At 40.6% G+C, this 20231-nt stretch overlaps 1 pseudogene; it reads right to left on the reverse strand.

The window, feature by feature from the left end:
* Positions 1-18900, reverse strand: part of LOC124038022 — a 93003-nt pseudogene extending 74103 nt beyond the window's left edge.
* Between the last annotated feature and the right edge of the window lie 1331 nt (positions 18901-20231).

Consider the following 20231-nt stretch of genomic DNA (forward strand, 5'->3'; position numbering starts at 1 on the left):
GTCAGATTTCAAAATGCTTTACGGCAAAAGCACAATATTCAGTAATCTCAGAACAGTGTTCAGCCACAAAAGCAAGCAATACAGTTACCCGCCAAGTTGTGGAGTCAACAAAAGTCATAAATAGCATTATAAATCTTCACTTACCTTTGCTGATCTTCGTCGGAATGCACTTCCAGGACTCCCACAAGAAATGTTAGTTTTGTTCAATTACGTCCATATTTATATGTACCTCCGTTTTGTTCGCGCGTTTAGTTCACTATTCCAAAGACACAATGCCGAGCGCAAAATCCAGAGGAAAAGTCAAAAGAATTCCATTACAGTTTGTAGAAACATGTCAAACAATGTTTACAATCAATCCTTAGAGTCTTTTTATAATAAATATTCAATAACATTCTAACCGGACAATAGCGTATTCAATACAGAGGAAAAATAAGGCACGGCGCGCCCGCGTAGTACACAACTGATTGGCCTCAGCCGTCCACTTGTTGAAACAGCTCTTATTTGACCACCTTCCACAATACAAGTCTCAATCAACTTTCTAAAGACTGTTGACATCTGCTGGAAGCCTTGGGAGATGTAATTTGGCCTCATAGACACAGCATATTGGATAGGCAATCACTTAAATGAAACTACAAACATCACATTTCTAACCTCCTGGTTGGTTGTGTCTCAGGTTTTAGCCTGCCATATGAGTTCTGTTATACTCACAGACGTCATTCAAACAGTTTTAGAAACATCAGTGTTTTCTATCCAATACTACTAATAATATGCATATATTAGCATCTGTGACAAAGTAGCAGGCAGTTTACTCTGGGCACCTTATTCATCCAAGCTACTCAATACTGCCCCCCTGTCACCAATAAAGTTAAGAAGGAATATCAACTTCACTTCTAATGACCTAAGAAAAATGTGGTTTTCCATCAAAATAATTATTGTGAACTAATAAAATAATTTGAATACGTAGCAAGAGAAATGATAATTTGCTGTTAAATTATTTTTATGTGCCAGATGTTAAGACTGCAAACCGTTATTAATTGCCAATTAGATTGACTTGTCATTCAATAGAATTAGGCTACGCCTACTGACTAAAATCTGAGTTTATGATTGTAATTGAACTTTGCCACAATTTGGTTAGCAAGATGCAGGCTATAGCCCCTGATACAGTGGCTTGCTAAAGTATTCACCCCCTTTGGGATTTTTCCTATTTTGTGAGGGGGTTTGTATAATTTGATTTACATAACATGTCTACCACTTTGAAGATGCAAAAAAAAAATTTTTGTGAAAAAATAAAAATAAAATTTGAGCGTGCATAACTATTCACCCACCCAAAGTCAATACTTTGTAGAGCCACATTTTGCAGCAATTACAGCTGCAAGTCTGTTGGGGTCTCTATAAACTTGGCACGTCAAGCCACTGGGATTTCACCCATTCTTCAAGGCAAAACTGCTCCAGCTCCTTCAAGTTGGATGCATTCCGCAGGTGTACAGCAATCTTTAAGTCCTACGACAGATTCTCAATTGGATTGAGGTCTGGGTATTGACTAGGCCATTCCAAGACATTTAAATGTTTCTCATTAAACCACTCGAGTGGTGCTTCAGAAATATGCTTAGGGTCATTGTCCTGCTGGAAGGTGAACCTCCATCCCAGTCTCAAATCTCTGGAAGACTGAAACAGGTTTCCCTCAAGAATTTCCCTGTATTTCACGCCATGCACTATTCCTTCAATTCTGACCAGTTTCTCAGTCCCTGCCGATGAAAAACATCCCCACAGCATGATGCTGCCACCACTATGCTTCATGGGGATGGTGTTCTCAGGGTGATTAAAGGTGTTGGGTTTGCACCAGACATAGCATTTTCCTTGATGGCCAAAAAGCTCAATTTTAGTCTCATCTGACCAGAGTATCTTCTTCCATATGTTTGGGGAGTCTCCCACATGCCTTTTGGCGAACACCAAACGTGTTTGCTTATTTTTTTGACCACTCTTCCGTAAAGCTCAGCTCTGTGGAGTGTACGGCTTAAAGTGGTCCTATGGACAGATACTCCAATCTCCGCTGTGGAGCTTTGCAGCGCCTTCAGGGTTATCTTTGGTCTCTTTGTTGCCTCTCTGATTAATGCCCTCCTTGCCTGGTCCTTGAGTTTTGGTGAGCGACCCTCTCTTGGCAGATTTGTTGTGATGGGATATTCTTTCCATTTTTTTAATAATAGATTTAAATGGTGCTCCGTGGGATGTTCAAAGTTTCAGATATTGTTTTTACAACCCAACCCTGATCTGTACTTCTCCACAACTTTGTCCCTGACCTGTTTGGAGAGCTCCTTGGTCTTCATGGTGCTGCTTGCCTGGTGGTGTTGCAGACTCTGGGGCCTTTGAGAACAGGTGTGTATATATACACTGAGATCATGTGACACTTAAAGTCCACCTGTGTGCAATCCAACTGTGACTTCTGAAGGTAATTGGTTACACCAAATCTTATTTAGTGGCTTCACATGCACGGACACACTTTTCCATTTAAAAAACAATCAATTTAAAGTTATTTTTTTCATTTCACTTCACCAATTTGGACTATTTTGAATGTCCATTACATGAAATCCAAATAAAAATCCATTTGAAATGACAGGTTCTAATGCAACAAAATAGGAAAAAAGCCCATATGAATTAATACTTCTACAAGTAACTGTAGGCCTACACCTCATTTCAGATATCCTAGAGTAGCCTAGGCAAGATGTAAAATGAATGATTTAGCAGCTTGCTTAGTTCTAATTGACTAGACTAATTTAGTCAACATGAATAGTGAGGCGATTTCGAGGTAAGAAGTGCTTCCCTTGCCCAACAGCCTGCTGGAATAGGCTACTGAGGATGGGGTCGTAATTTCAATCACTGAAGCAAATATTAATAATATGGAAATGAACTGAATAGGCCTATGTTTGTCAATGACAGCCAGTGTATTTATTTATTTTTTAATCTGTAGCCTAATCTGACTGTCACCGTCAATCTAATGCATTCTATTAAACAGCTGATCGGCAATTGCGATATCATTTGTGATCATGGTCAGTTCTAACTCCATTAACTAAACATGGCCATTAAATAATTGCATAATAACAAGGCTACAACACACTGAAGATATAAAATAGCCTATTTAATAAATCCAGTGGTGTAAAGTACTAAAGTAAAAGTACTGAAGTAGTTGTTGGGTGGTATCTGTACTTTACTAATTCTATTTTTACTTTACTATTTTCTTTAGGAACGTAATGTAGTTTTTACTCCATACATTTTCCCTGACACCCAAAGTACACAATATATTTTGAATGCTTAGCAAGACAGGAAAATGGTCCAATTCACGCAATTATCATCAGAACATCCCTGGTCATCCCTACTGCCTCTGACCTGGTGGACTCACTAAACATACAGTGGGGCAAAACAAGTATTTAGTCAGCCACCAATTGTGCAAGTTCTCCCACTTATTGACCAAATACTTATTTTCCACCATAATTTGCAAATAAATTAAAAATCCTACAATGTGATTTTCTGGATTTTTTCCTTCTCATTTTGTCTGTCATAGTTAAAGTGTACCTATGATGAAAATGACAGGCCTCTCTCATCTTCTTATGCGGGAGAACTTGCACAATTGGGGCTAAATACTTTTTTGCCCCACTGTACATGCTTCATTTGTAAATGATGTGTTGGAGATAAACCCTGGCTGTGCATAAAGGAATACAATGTTGCCATCAGATTTACTTAATATAAGGGATTTGAAATTGTATATACTTTTACTTTTGATACTTAAGTATATTCGAAACCAAATAATTTTACTCAAGTAGTATTTTAATGGGTGACTTTCACTTTCCATTAAGGTATGTTTACTTTTACTCAAGTATGACAATCACCTACTTTTTCCAACACTGAATAAATAAATTTGACAGCTCCAGGAAGGCTGCACAAGTGACACAAATTGATTTGCAATGACTCCAGTGATATTTATTGTATAAAACAGCAGATTACAGTAGCCTACATCGGCATAGAAATTAATAGTCTAATTATGGCCAACAGACTAATCTTCTGTGCATAACAGAAGAACGCAAGGTACTTCTATAACTTCCATTTCAAATTCCCACTCGAATTACGCAATAAGGCATGGGGGGTGTGGTATATGGCCAATATACCATGGCTAAGGGCCGTTCTTACACACAACGCATGGCATCGCGTGGACACCTGCTGCTCGGTCTCCTCTCACTCACGTGACTCGGCTGTCTGCTTGAAGCGCTCAGTGTCAACACACATACACCGCTCTGGCCCTTTACTTACACACCTCGGTCTCTCAGCAACACGATGCCTCACTGCCTGATAGTCAGCAGCAGGTCACAGTGAAATATATATTTTAAAGAAATTGCCAAGGAGGCCGCAGTGGAATTTAGAAGTGGCCCAAAAACCCGCAACCAATACATTTTCACCTGCCACATCATTTTTAAATTAGCCCAATTTTCGGGAAAACCGCAGAACATGGCAACCCTGATCATGGCTGACGATACACATTAATGTGAAGAGACAGACATGCACAAGACCCTGGCAAAGCAAACGCTGGCCTGACACGTCAAAATGCACTTCCGTCTCTGTAGAAATGCAGCAGTGCGTGTGTGCCTTTGTCCTAACCTCTTCGAGGACGGGGTGCAGGACGAAGAGCTCGCGATGGCGGTCGGACTTGCGGTGCTCCTCATTGTGGCGGTCGATCTCCTCGTTGGGGGCTCGGTCCAGCAAATGGGGCAGGAGGGCGTCGGGGACAGAGTTCTTCAGGTCAAAGATACTGCAGGCCCAGCTGCCACGCGGAGTGTCGTCTATGGATATGGACCTACGCTTCAGGTCATCCTGGGGTAGGACAAACACACAGGTTAGAGAGGGCCTATATACACACACACACACACACACTATAAAAATATTGAAAGTGTAAGATGACCGCCCCGTTGCTATGGGTTTCCTAGTCGACTGCCCCATTGCTATGGGTTACCTGGTCGTCCCGATAAGCGTTAACGTCTGGCATCTCATCAGCCTCAAACACCTGTTTGGGCAGGCCTTTCTGCCTCTCCTTCCGCTTGTCCAGGGTGTTAGGGTTAAACCCAGTACCAAGCTTATGGCATCTGTTGAAATAAGTAGACCAGAATGCGAGTGTTGAGGTGTAATAAATAACTATCTGCCAGGTGTAATTGTAAAAATGTGTAAAATAAGGGTTAAAATGTGGGTGTTAAGATGTTTTATAGGTTTTCTAAAAAGGACACGCTCCCTAAATAATAGAGGGGAGCTTAACCTTCTGTTGACAACGTTCCAGTCCTCAGTGTAGGACCTGACACAGTCTCTGACGTGGGCGTCATTGTGCCTGGAAGGCAAAGCGATACCGTACGTTACAGTCAACATCTCATCCTCAACACCAGATGTGTTCAGTGAGGTTTAACGTTCATATGTTGCAGATGGAAACGTAATTCATAGAGCTATTACCGATGACCTATTTCTGGGGGCTTTCTAGTTCAAAAAGGGGCTTAGGTGGTGGGCGTGGCAGGTGGTGCGGTCAGCCCGTTTAGAAAACATTTTAGAGGCCCTGTCATGACAAAAAAGTGTCCCCGTGTCAAAATGTAATGGTGCTTACAAATGCCCTTAACTAGGTGTCTTCACCAGACAGACAGAAGAAGGTGATAAAGGATGAAAGTGAGAGAGGTGGGAAGAGAGTGGTAGACTCGAGTATTTTAAACTATTCTTCTCTTCCAACTTGTTAGGCAATCATATGTACCTAAAGGATGGCCAGCCACACAGGAGGGAGATTTTTTACTAAGGAGTAGAAGGAGGCGGTGCTGACTGAGATGTATGCTGGCAATTTCGGAGTGAAATGCATGATTGCCAGAATCAACCTAAGGTACTCTTCTTCTGACGGGGAATTGTCCAGGTGGAGGAGAGCTGGGCAAGTGAAATAACCTTTTGTTTATCAATCACGTTCTATTATATCTGAAATGATTATGATTTAAATGAATGTCACTTTTTGCTTAAAGGTCAGTACCCTGTCTAGCCTGCCAGAAGATTGAGAGGGTGAAGACTGTGGCGCCGGAGTTGAAGCCCATCATAGTTGTTTCACCATGGCACATGATCGGTAAGTATCTCAACTCAAATTTTGCCCTGATAAGTTGTTTTGTAATGGTTACTTTATTTGACCACAGCAGAGTTCAATATTATAGAATGTGTGTGTCAGTCTTCTTACAAATATTAAAATCTGCATACTGTATGACACAGATATGGGTAAGAATAACGTAACCTTCTCCCTAACACTTTAAGTGTTAGGGTGGCCCTCATCGGACCCTTCACGAAATTCAGGAATGGCAACAGCTGGTGTCTGAAAGCGACCGATCACTTTAAAAAGTGGGTGGAGGCAATACCCATTTAGGTCAGTAAAGGACGAGGACGTTCTTAACTCTACATTTTCTTCTGTAACCCGTTAAAAAGGGGTTGCTTGCAACCAAAAATAGATTTTCGTTTTGTATCATACCCCTTCAAGGACGAGACTGGCGAGGCCAACTCCAAGACGATGATGGACATCTTCAACATATTTCAAGATCTTATATTGTCAATAGATATCACAGTCCGACCCCCTGCTCCAGGTTTTCTGAATGGACCAACCAGGCTGCCATGGGCCGGTCCCTTGAATGGTACCAGGAAGGGTGGGAGAACAACCTGAAGGTAATTCTCTTCGACAACAACTGCATCCAGGTCTCCACCGAGTGCGGACGGGTCACGCAGCTGTTGACTGAGGTAAACAATGCGATTGTGTATACAATTATTGCATATACGTAGTCTTTCAAATGTGTGATTTGTGTGTTGTTTGTCTATTGCTATTTTTGTATAACGTACTTTCAGATCACTAAAACACCACCTGATGTGGTGGAAGTTGTCAAACCAGATCAGAACACGTTCAAAGACCACCTTCAGGCACGGACTGAGAAGGATGTGAAGGTTTTTGACCAGGTAATCATTTATTGGTTGACATTTAAAAAAGCAATAAATGGTCATCTTCTTCAATTGACTTTAGGACCATCACCCCCCCCCCCCAGCCAGAGGTAGGCTACACCTTCCAAAAGTTATGAAAAGTACATTAGCACCCATTTATAACACTGCACTAATCCATCAAATTTTCTCGCAGTAAAGTGTAACCTGTGTGTTTCCTTGTTTACGTCTCTGTCTCCTACCCTGTTCCCTTTAAATCTGCTCCTGTTCTCCAGAACCAGGACCTAGGGGTTCTGCCCAACCCCCAGACGGATCCCTCTGATGTACTCCATTACCTGTTCTCCAGAACCAGGACCTAGGGGTTCTGCCCAACCCCCTGATGGATCCCTCTGATGTCCTCCATTACCTGGTCTCCAGGACCTAGGGGTTCTGCCCAACCCCCTGACGGATCCCTCTGATGTACTCCATTACCTGTTCTCCAGAACCAGGACCTAGGGGTTCTGCCCAACCCCCTGACGGATCCCTCTGATGTCCTCCATTACCTGGTCTCCAGGACCTAGGGGTTCTGCCCAACCCCCTGACGGATCCCTCTGATGTCCTCCATTACCTGGTCTCCAGGACCTAGGGGTTCTGCCCAACCCCCAGACGGATCCCTCTGATGTACTCCATTTCCAACCACCCTCCAACATTTCATTACATACATTCACAGCTACTGTTATTGACATTTACAGCTATTGTTATTGACATTACCTGCTATTGTTATTGACATTACCTGCTAAGAAAGTTTACTTGCCCTGTCATACTGGGCACAAAGTATGTGAGATACACAGATTAACTAAAAACACTAGCACTGCAAACACTCAGTACAAGTCCCCCTTTTGAGACTGGATGCCTGTTGAGAACAAGTGACAGGCAGAACCTGAATTCAGTATTTTAGTATGATTGCCATGTGACTGTCCCCACCAAAACAATCTGTGAGAATTATGCCAACTGGACCAAAAATTATCAAAGTTTATGTATTAAAATCTTAAATATTGCCAGGTTGGTTTCACCAGGTGTTCATAGTAAGAGTCAAGGTATCCTTTGAGTGAGAGAGAGAAGAGATAGAGATATATAGAGATATATGGAGATAGATAGATATAGATATCTATCTATGTTCAACCACAAGGTTATACTAATGAGCTATGCAAGATAGAAAGAAAATGAATCAGAGTAGAGGACTACAAATATTATATTATTTCAGTGTAGATAAGGGAAGGGCAGGTTAAAATATTAACATGACAGCCAGACAAGCGAGGAGAGGTACGGAAGCTAAACAATACTTGTTTAAACAACGAAATTGTCGTGGAAATCAGCCTTGTTTGCATAGCGATGATGAAAATTACGTAATTTAGTAGTGAACTCAAATTCTAATCATTAGGCCATCACACCGTTGATATAGCAACAAACTCTAATAGTTTATCAAATCCCATTGTGACGCAGAGGGGGACACTTTTTGGTATGACATCCCCCATCTTGGTGGTGTAGAGAAATCTTTGCATTTTTAAGCCAATTTCCTACAATTCTACAAAACGTCTCCATGGAGTGGAGACATTTTTGCAGTTTTAAAGCAAATTTACTGCAATTCTATGCATTTTGCCATGGCTAATGCTGTGTTATTTTGCTCAAACATCATAACAAAACTGCTACTTCTAAATGAATTGTTTTTATTTAAATTATCCTTGACTCTAGCTTTTATTTGGGGCAGCAGGGTAGCCTAGTGGTTAGAGAGTTGGACTAGTAACCAAAAGGTTGCAAGTTCAAATCCCTGAGCTGACAAGGTACAAATCTGTCTGAACAGTCAGTTAACCCACTGTTCCTAGGCCGTCATTGAAAATAAGAATTTGTTCTTAACTGACTTGCCTAGTTAAATAAAAGGTAAAATAAAATTGTGTGATTGTTAATTCTCAGAGATCAGATCTATTTTACCTGACAAATAGTAATTTCTGTTAGTTCATGTCCGTTCTAGACAATATATTTATATCTAAACATTGCGTAACGTCACACCCCTCCTAACCGGACATCAGAACAGTTATTTGCTTTATTCATTTGGTAAATCAATTGGTGTAATTGTGTTAAAATGAGGAGATGCATCCTGTTTGCTGCAACTGAGTTAGACCTGATGTAGGCCTAGAGGAATCTGATGTCTCAACTGATACAGACTCGTACTGTATGGGGCTTTTGGGGGGGGTTCCTACGGTAAAGCCCCTTTTGATAACTGCTGATACACTCAGCTCGTACTGTATGGGGCTGGGGGGGGGGGGGGTTCCTACGGTAAAGCCCTTTTTGATAACTGCTGATACACTCAGCTCGTAAAGTCCTACGGTAAAGCCCTTTTGATAACTGCTGATACACTCAGCTCGTACTGTATGGGGCTTTTGGGGGGGGGGGGTTCCTACGGTAAAGCCCTTTTGATAACTGCTGATACACTCAGCTCGTACTGTATGGGGCTTTTGGGGGGGGGGGGGTCCTACAGTAAAGCCCTTTTTGATAACTGCTGATACACTCAGCTCGTACTGTATGGGGCTTTTGGGGGAGGGTCCTACGGTAAAGCCCTTTTGATAACTGTATGGGGCTTTGGGGGGGGGGTCCTACGGTAAAGCCCTTTTTGATAACTGTATGGGGCTTTTGGGGGGGTCCTACGGTAAAGCCCTTTTTGATAACTGTTGATATTTTTTTTTAAAGGCTTTAAATTAATTGTATTGATTGATCTGATTGAGTTCCTCAGGACCAACTCTAACCCAGCCAGTCAGTCAGTATTGTCCCAGTCAAGCACCTACCCTTCCTCAGGCACGGCCTGTCCCACTGTGCGACACTCTCTGGGGGTGCAGACCACCTCGATGTCATCCGGGGGGGGACTCGATCAGGTCCCTCAGGGGGCCCGACTCGATGATGGGTGGGTGAGTGCTGAGGTACTCCTCAAAATCCACTGGCTCCACTGCCTCTGTGAGACGCACCTGGCAACAGAGAGGAGAGGCTTTGGTAGAGTGAATACAAAAATCAGAGAATATATCTGAAAAAGGCCTACCTTAGCCGCAGAAAATCATCCCCAAAAAGTCCAGCTGTATTACTAGCAAAGAAATATCAAGGCTTAGCTGTCAGCAAACGCTGTGGCTTGATAAATGTTGAGACAAGTTCTATCGTGAGAACGTTTCAAAACCAATTATCAGGCAACTGCATTTTCTATATTGGCAGACTGGTCCTCCTCTGAGGAACCTTTCTCCTCAGTGAATTTCATTTGAAAAAAGTGTCACGAAAAAAAATCTATAATTTTTTGATAAAACTATACTAAATATATTCACATATCAGCAAATGATTAAAAACACACTATTTTGCAATGGAGGTCTACAGTAGCCTCAACAGCGCTCTGTGGGGTTGCACCATGGTATAAACAGAACTACCCATCCTCCTCTGGGAACATTGACCTCCATACCTAGGAGGCTCATGGTTCTCACCCACTTCCATAGATGTCCTCCAACCTATCAGAGCTCTTGCCACATGAATTGACATTGTGTCCACTCAATCAAAGGATCAGAGAATGAATCTAGTACTGAAAGCATAAGCTACAGCTTATGCACTGTAGTGTATAAAATGTGGTGAGTAGTTGACAAAGACAATAGTTGAACAGTTCAAGAAATGTATTCAAAAATGAAGGAGAAGCGAGAGATCTAGCTATATTTCATATTATTTTTTTTTTTTTACTTAACTAGCTTAGCTAGTATAGTCCACTCAAACACCCAGCTCACAGAGAGAGATGCTATGTTAGCTAGCTGGCTATGGCTATCCAACACTCACTCTTCCAAGTCAAGATAAGCTTTTTATTTTATAAATGTATTGCACCTGTTCAAAAATGGCTTTTTCCCCCCTGATTACAACCTCTCATTCTGTTTTTCCCCTGATTACAACCTCTCATTCTGTTTTCCCCCTGATTACAAACTCCCATTCTGTTTTCCCCCTGATTATAACCTCTCATTCTGTTTTCCCCCTGATTACAACCTCTCATTCTGTTTTTCCCCTGATTACAACCTCTCATTCTGTTTTCCCCCTGATTACAACCTCTCATTCTGTTTTCCCCCTGATTACAACCTCTCATTCTGTTTTTCCCCTGATTACAACCTCTCATTCTGTTTTTCCCCTGATTACAACCTCCCATTCTGTTTTTCCCCTGATTACAACCTCTCATTCTGTTTTTCCCCTGATTACAACCTCTCATTCTGTTTTCCCCTGATTACAACCTCTCATTCTGTTTTCCCCCTGATTACAACCTCTCATTCTGTTTCCCCCTGATTACAACCTCTCATTCTGTTTTTCCCCTGATTACAACCTCTCATTCTGTTTTTCCCCTGATTACAACCTCTCATTCTGTTTTTCCCCTGATTACAACCTCTCATTCTGTTTTCCCCTGATTACAACCTCTCATTCTGTTTTCCCCCTGATTACAACCTCTCATTCTGTTTCCCCCTGATTACAACCTCTCATTCTGTTTTTCCCCTGATTACAACCTCTCATTCTGTTTTTCCCCTGATTACAACCTCTCATTCTGTTTTTCCCCTGATTACAACCTCCCATTCTGTTTTTCCCCTGATTACAACCTCCCATTCTGTTTTCCCCTGATTACAACCTCTCATTCTGTTTTTGTTTTTTTAACTAAATGTTCTAAAATATATTTTAAAATCAAGCCACAGATAGTCTGTTGCCATTTCAGTTTAATCCACAACAAGACGGAACAAATATTACAACAAATAATGGTTCAACTCAAATATACTAGTTGATAAAAACTCATTTGGAAAACAAAATGTAAAACTGTATAACCTTAAATTAGATCAGAAAAAGGATTGGTGGAGTTATGTCACACATGCAGCTAACAAAAATATATGGACATTTCTGCTCTATTCAAAAATAAAAAAAAGAGTGGAAGGGGGAGAAAGTAAGGACCTTGTTCTTCAGCCGGATGTGGAGGCAATGGGCTGGTGTGGTTACATGTGGTCTGCGGTTTTGAGGTCGGTTGGACGTATTGCCAAATTCTCTAAAGTGACGTTGGCGGTCACTATGGTTGAGAAAATCACATTAAATGATCTGGCAACAGCTCTGGTGGACATTCCTGCAGTCAGTGTACCAATTGCATGCAGCCCTCAAAGCTTGAGACATCTGTGGCATTGTGTTGTGAGAGGAAACTGCACATTTTAAAAGTGGCCTTTAAAATTGTCCCCAGCATAAGGTGCACCTGTGTAATCAGATTTTTTTTTTTTTTGTTAATCAGCAGATGTCACCCATGATCATGCTGTTTAATCAGCTTATTGATATGCCACATTTGTCAGATGGATGGGTTAAAATTTGAGAGAAATTAGCTTTGTGTGTACGGACAATTTCTGGGATTTTTTTTTTCAGCTCATGAAAGATGGGACTAAAACCCTACATGTTGAATTTATATTTTTGTTCAGTGTAGTCGGGAAGAGATTTCAATGTACCGTTTCCATTGCACATGGTTTATGTACTGATACACAAAACGATGCCAGATTCAAAACAAGAGTTTTTCAATTAAAATTATTATACAAAATTCTTTCAACCAATAGAGTGTTATATATATGAGAGATACAACAATCCAAGCTTTTCAGATTTATCTATGAAGAGACTATCATTAGAACATTGCTTTTGGTACTGTACAAATGTAGATCGTTGTTTTGTAGTAGGTTCAGGAAAGGATGAAGACTTGCAACACTGTGCATATAGCACTGCTGGGTGATTTTAAAAGTCAGAGTCAATCGATCAATAATACTTAGCAAAAATGTTTATTTTACAATCTGTAAAAACTATGAGAATAGAAAGCTTTAGACCTTCTGTGAAACATCATAGCACAGTTGAAAAATATATGGCAAATAGAAATCAACTGGATGGTGTTCAGAGATGGATGGATAGATAACCACTGCGCCACCCGGGAGGCCTAAATCAAAATATATTTGAAGTAACCACACTTTGCCTTGATGACAGCTTTGCACACTCTTGGCATTCTCTCAACCAGCTTCAGATAGATGGATGGATGGATGGATGGATGGATGGATGGATGGATGGATGGATGGATGGATGGATGGATGGATGGATGGATGCATCTATGTATGTATGTATGCATGTATGCATGCATGCATGTATGTATGTATGTATGTATGTATGTATGTATGTATGTATGTATGTATGTATGTATGTATGTATGTATGTATGTATGTATGTATGTATGTATGTATGTATGTATGTATGTATGTATGTATGTATGTATGTATGTATGTATGTATGTATGTATGTATGTATGTACAGCGGAGTCAATCACCACCTTCCGGAGACACCTGAAACCCCACCTCTTTAAGGAATACCTAGGATAGGATAAGTAATCCCCCCCTTAAGATTTAGATGCACTATTGTAAAGTGACTGTTCCACTGGATGTCATAAGGTGAATGCACCAATTTGTAAGTCGCTCTGGATAAGAGCGTCTGCTAAATGACTTAAATGTAATGTAAATGTATGTATGTATGTATGTATGTATGTATGTATGTATGTATGTATGTATGTATGTATGTATGTATGTATGTATGTATGTATGTATGTATGTATGTATGTATGTATGTATGTATGTATGTATGTATGTATGTATGTATGTATGTATGTATGTATGTATGTATGTATGTATGTATTTACATTTTACATTTAAGTCATTTAGCAGATGCTCTTATCCAGAGCGACTTACAAATTGGTGCATTCACCTTATGTATGTATGTATGTATGTATGTATGTATGTATGTATGTATGTATGTATGTATGTATGTATGTATGTATGTATGTATGTATGTATGTATGTATGTATGTATGTATGTATGTATGTATGTATGTATGTATGTATGTATGTATGTATGTATGTATGTATGTATGTATTTACATTTAAGTCATTTAGCAGATGCTCTTATCCAGAGCGACTTACAAATTGGTGCATTCACCTTATGTATGTATGTATGTATGTATGTATGTATGTATGTATGTATGTATGTATGTATGTATGTATGTATGTATGTATGTATGTATGTATGTATGTATGCATGTATGTATGTATGCATGTATGCATGTATGTATGTATGTATGTATGTATGTATGTATGTATGTATGTATGTATGTATGTATGTATGTATGTATGTATGTATGTATGTATGTATGTATGTATGTATGTATGTATGTATGTATGTATGTATGTATGTATGTAGGAGTGAGAGGATGTGAAGAATGGACCTGTTAATTGTTAGCTGATAGACTCAAACCCTTCCCCCTCCCACCATTTACCTCTACCTCTACCTCTCCAAAAACCAAGATGCATTGTGGTTAGAAGCTTACGGTGTTGCTTGCAGCGGCACCCACGTTCAGGTTCTTGAGGAGTTGTGGGGAGCCCCCATACTGACTAGCAATCTGCTTTCTCACCTCAGCTGCTACAGTCCTGTAGGGAGATGAGGAGAGAGAAGCTTAGCAGTGAATATCAAACCTGCTTTCTCACCTCAGCTGCTACAGTCCTGTAGGGAGATGAGGAGAGAGAAGCTTAGCAGTGAATATCAAACCTGCTTTCTCACCTCAGCTGCTACAGTCCTGTAGGGAGATGAGGAGAGAGAAGCTTAGCAGTGAATATCAAACCATTAAACAACTTCTTAGGGCTATGCCCCTTTTTCGCCTGAATGACGTGCCCAAAGTAAACTGCCTGTAGCTCAAGCCCTGAAGCCAGGATATGCATATAATTGGTACCATTGGAAAAAAAACAACTAGAAGTTTGTAGAAATGTTCAAATCAAATCAAATTTTATTTGTCACATACACATGGTTAGCAGATGTTAATGCTTAAATAAATGTAAATGTTTAAATAATGTTGGAGAATGTAACCACAATAGATATGGTAGGAGAAAATCCAAACAAAAACCAACCATAATTATTTATCAGATTCCTTTCTCTGCAAGTTGAAAGAATGGATTACTCAAATCGATGGTACCAACTAAACTGACTTTTTGGGATATAAAGAAGGATTTTATCTAACAAAACAACACTACATGTTATAGCTGGGACCCTTTGGATGACAAATCAGAGGAAGATTTACAAAAAAGTAAGTGAATATTGAATCTTTATATGTGAATGTGTGAAACCTGTGCCGGTGGAAAAAATGTTTGATGTGGAGCGCCGTCCATGGAATGTTTTCGCTGTAATAGCTACTGTAAATCGGACAGTGCAGTTATATTAACAAGAATTTAAGCTTTCAGACAATATAAGACACATATGTACTTAAATGATTAAAATCCATAATAACTATTAGAATTTATTTGAATTACGCTCCCTCAAGTTTCACCGGAAGTTTTCCCACTATTGGGACACCGATCCTTAAGATTAAGTTAACAGGTAAAACACAGAGAGACAGATCATAGTTATAGGCAAAATTCTTTGCTCCAACAAATGGCAGCCCTGCAGGCTACTTACGGTCAAAGATGTCTCACACACACACACACACACACACACACACACACACACACACACACACACACACACACACACACACACACACACACACACACACACACACACACACACGGGTTGGAAAAGGGCAGTGTAGGCGTAATAAGTTAACAGATAAGGCCAGTTCATTTACTGCAGTAGTCTGGTCACTCTAATGGACAGGTACTGTATAGTCAAGGGCAGCCGTTCTATTGTGGGCCAAACATGACTATTATATATTATGGCTATAAGGGCTCCCGAGTGGCGCAGCGGTCTAAGGCACTGCATCTCAGTGCTAACATCGTCACAAGACAGCCTGGGAACAAACCAGGGTGTCACAACCGGCAATGATTGGGAATCCCATAGGGTGGCGCACAATTGGCCCAGTGATTCCAACTGGCTTGCCTAGTTAAATAAAAAAATAATGACAATGCTGTTGCTATGAGGGCTCTCTCCCTGGCCCTGGTGGTGGCCTTACGGTTCCCTCTGACACCATTATGGTCCCTGCTGTGGCCTGGTCCCTGGCCAGACTGGGCTTGGTCCGGAGTAAGCAGAACGTCTAGAGCTTCCGACTCGTTGAAGTAGAAATATTCATTCAAATCGAAGTTAGTGTTCACTGTTCTGATGTCCAGAAGCCGTTTTCGGTCATAGGAAATATTATGTACCAGAGAAAATTAAGATTAGCGTGAAATTGCCGCTATCCACTGCAGCGCCATCTCGGAGCTGATCAGCTGGCAAGTGTCTTCACTGACATTTTCAACCTCTACCTAACTGTCTGTAATACCTATAGTGCATTCAGAAAGTATTTATACCCAATGACTGATTCCTAACTTGGTTGTGTTTCAGCCTAAATTCAAAATAGATTTTTTTTTAAAATTAATTCTCACCAATCTACACACAACACCCCATAATGACAAAGTGTTTCATATTTCTGCAAACTTACTGAAAATAAAACACAGAAATATAATTGACATAATTCTTCTCACCCGAGTCAATACCAGTGCTAACTGATTAACAGAAATGTCGGTTATTTTTCGTTTTTTAAACAACTTATTGACCTGTCGGTTCAGTTATTTGAGTTCCATTTTGTTTGTGTTTTTTCAGTGAATTCAATGCGCACATTGCACAGTTTCTCTCGAGATAAATCAGATTCAGCCTGAACTGTGTGACACAGAAGGGAGTTGTGATAGAGTGAAATAATCTGTCTGTAAACAATTGTTGGAAAAATTACTTGTCTCATGTACAAAGTAGAGTTCCAACCGAGTTGCCAAAACTATAGTTTGTTAGAAAGCAATGTGTGGAGTGGTTGAAAAACAAGTTTTAATGACTCCAACCTAAGTGTATGTAAACTTCTGACTTCAACTGTAGATTCCCTTGGTCATGCGTGGTTCGGACGGACCAGTCTTCAGCACCATCTGCAGTGCCTCTACTCAAATGACTCTCACCTAACACACACACACACACACACACACACACACACACACACACACACACACACACACACACACACACACACACACACACACACACACACACACACACACACAATACGTTGCTGCTACTATATTTTTTCCTGCTGCTCAGCCACTTTACTCCTGATTGTATGCATACAACTACCTCGGCTATCACTATCGTTATTGATATTGTTTGTGAACATACTGTATATTTTATTTATATTGACACCATCTATTTCTGATATTGCTATTATGCAAGTAACCTTTGGCTGTACCGTTTACACCTTCTGTAAGACCCATCCACTTAGCTAAATATTAATATATAAAAATTTATATTTACATTTGTGGTCGTAACATGATTTTGTGACATACCACACCACACAGACTCACTAAACACAAATTATTGGTTTGTAAATGATGTCTGAGTGTTGGAGTGTGCCCCTGGCTATCTGTCAATAACAAAATAAAAAATAGGGCCACCTGGTTTAAAGAATTTGAAATTATTTATACTTTTACTTTTGATACGTAAGTACATACTTAAGTATTTTTAAAACCACATACTTTTAGACTTTTACTCAAGTGGTATTTTACTGGGTGACTTAGTTTTACTTCAGTAATTTTCTAATAAGGTATCTTTACATCTGGACACGTTCTGTTTAGCTGGAATTCTTCCTTATTGTAGGCGACTACCACTTTTATTCTTAATTTTTACTACTCTACTCACTTTTTAGCACATTAACTCACATGTGAATCCTTAAAGACATGGGTGGAGCTAAAGCTTAAGAGGGTGTGAACTTTGCTGAATGGGTGGAGACAAAGGAGGGCTCTCAAGTTGGTACCAAAACATTCGAAGGTCCTTTTCTTAAAAGTGAGTTCACAGGTTCATCAACTTTCAATGCAGAATTACTTTCCCATTGTTCCTCAAAAATGCTGTGTATTATATACCATTTTGCAGCTCTGAGTCTACTTTTCACCAATGTAAAAAAAAAAAAATCTACTTCAATTTTAGCTACATAAGACCGAATCCAGGTGGTGAGTCACATATGAGCAATTTCTTCACAACAATGCAATGCATTGTTTTACATCCAGCTTCAATTCCACTGGCATGAACAGCAAGCAACTGAAATTGACACAGCACTTCTGGTTTTGTTCGTTTCAATAGACCTGAATGCATTACCTTTAACTGTGGTTGACATAACTTTGAATGTTAGGGCTTTTGCTGGTAAACTACACGATTTAGGATGGAGTTGGGCTGCGACTCAGTTTGGGCAAACTGGAGCTCCATCACATAAAACAATTATTTATCATAAACCCAAAGAATAACTCGCAATTACACAAGTCATTGTTCTGTGTACTGAAATCAGCACCTACAGTAAAGAGCTCCACTTCGGAGCTCGATTTTAGTCGCAGCGCTGAACTGGCATCATAGTTACTGTGTTGCTTTCTCTCATCGATGTGTCAGTGCTACCCAGCAAACAAGTTACCGCAACTGTCTACTACGGATTTACTAGTCAGTCCAACTAATGCTTACCTAAATCCCTGTAAAGACCGATAGTGGTTGGGTTTGATAGTATGATAGATGTCAAACGTAGCTGAACTTCAACCCCGTATGCATGCAACGGCACAATACACAAAAATAACATTGCGAGAAACAGACAGCGCTGTACTCTATGGCGGGTCTATGACTGGTACTGGGGCATCTTTGATATGACTAACGATAACTAGCTGGCAGGGCCTTATTTGGGGATGGCTTTGCCTTGAAACGGAGGGCAGAAGAAAGCGGCGTAGCTTGAACGAGGGACTCAGTTCTGTCAGTGTTAAAATTGGAAGTAACCTGCCCTTACCTGCTGATTTTTTGGGCGAATGCGCGGCGCTCAGCCATGACTGTAGACGCTGATGTGCTTGGGTTCACAGGCTTTCCGCTGCTTTCTCCCAAGGAAAACAACGAGTCTGGAATAGCTACCGTAAAGATCATAAAGCAGGCGCACACGAACACACCCTGCCACAAGTCAGACGGACTGTTTTTGTATGACACCAAACACAAGTTTCAAAATGCAATTTGGCACGTATTTGCTGTTGAAAGAAATTCCGTTTATTTCAGTCCATTTTCAAATAGTTATTTCAGATCTCACTCCAACACCAAGCCTCCAACTGCACTTAAATGCAAGTAAAACTAAATGCATGCTCTTCAACCGATCACTACCAACACCTGCCCGCCCGTCCAGAATCACTTCTCTGGACGGTTCTGACTTGGAGTATGTGGACAACTGCAAATACCTAGGTGTCTGGCTAGACTGTAAACTTTCCTTCCAGACTCACATTAAGCATCTCCAATCCAAAATTACATCTAGAATCTGCTTCGTATTTCGGAACAAAGCATCCTTCACTCATGTTGCCAAACATGCCCTCGTAAAAGTGACCATCCTACCAATCCTCGACTTTGCGATGTCATTTATAAAATAACCTCCAACACTATACTCAACAAATTGGATGCAGTCTATCACAGTGCCATCCGTTTTGTCACCAAAGCCCCATATGCTACCCACCACTGCGACCTGTATGCTCTCGTTGACTGGCCCTCGGTTCACACTCGTCACCAAACCCACTGGCTCCAGGTCATCTACAAGTCTCTGCTAGGTAAAGCCCTGCCTTATCTCAGCTCACTGGTCACCATAGCAGCACGAACCCGTAGCACACGCTCCAGCAGGTATATCTCACTGGTCACCCCCAAAGCCAATTCGTCCTTTGGCCGCCTTTCCTTCCAGTTCTCTGTTGCCAATGACTAGAACGATCTGCAAAAATCACTGAAGCTGGAGACTCATATCTCCCTCACTAGCTTTAAGCACCAGCTGTCAGAGCAGCTTACAGATCACTGCACCTGTATAGCCCACCTGTAAACAGCCCATCCAACTACCTCATCCCCATACTGTATTTATTTATTTATCTTGCTCCTTTGCACCCCCGTATCTCTACTTGCACATTCATCTTCTGCACATCTACCATTCCAGTGTTTAATTGCTATATTGTAATTACTTCGCCACAATGGCCTATTTATTGCCTTACCTCCCTTATCTTACCTCATTTGCATTCACTGTATATAGACTTTTCTTTTTTCTACTGTATTATTGACTGTATGTGTGTAATTCCACGTGTAACTCTGTGTTGTTGTATGTGTCAGACTGCTGTGCTTTATCTTGGCCAGGTCACAGTTGTAAATGAGAACTTGTTCTCAACTAGCCTACCTGGTTAAATAAAGTTGAA

Source organism: Oncorhynchus gorbuscha, linkage group LG06 (genome assembly GCF_021184085.1).
Source record: "Oncorhynchus gorbuscha isolate QuinsamMale2020 ecotype Even-year linkage group LG06, OgorEven_v1.0, whole genome shotgun sequence".
Lineage (NCBI taxonomy): Eukaryota > Metazoa > Chordata > Actinopteri > Salmoniformes > Salmonidae > Oncorhynchus > Oncorhynchus gorbuscha.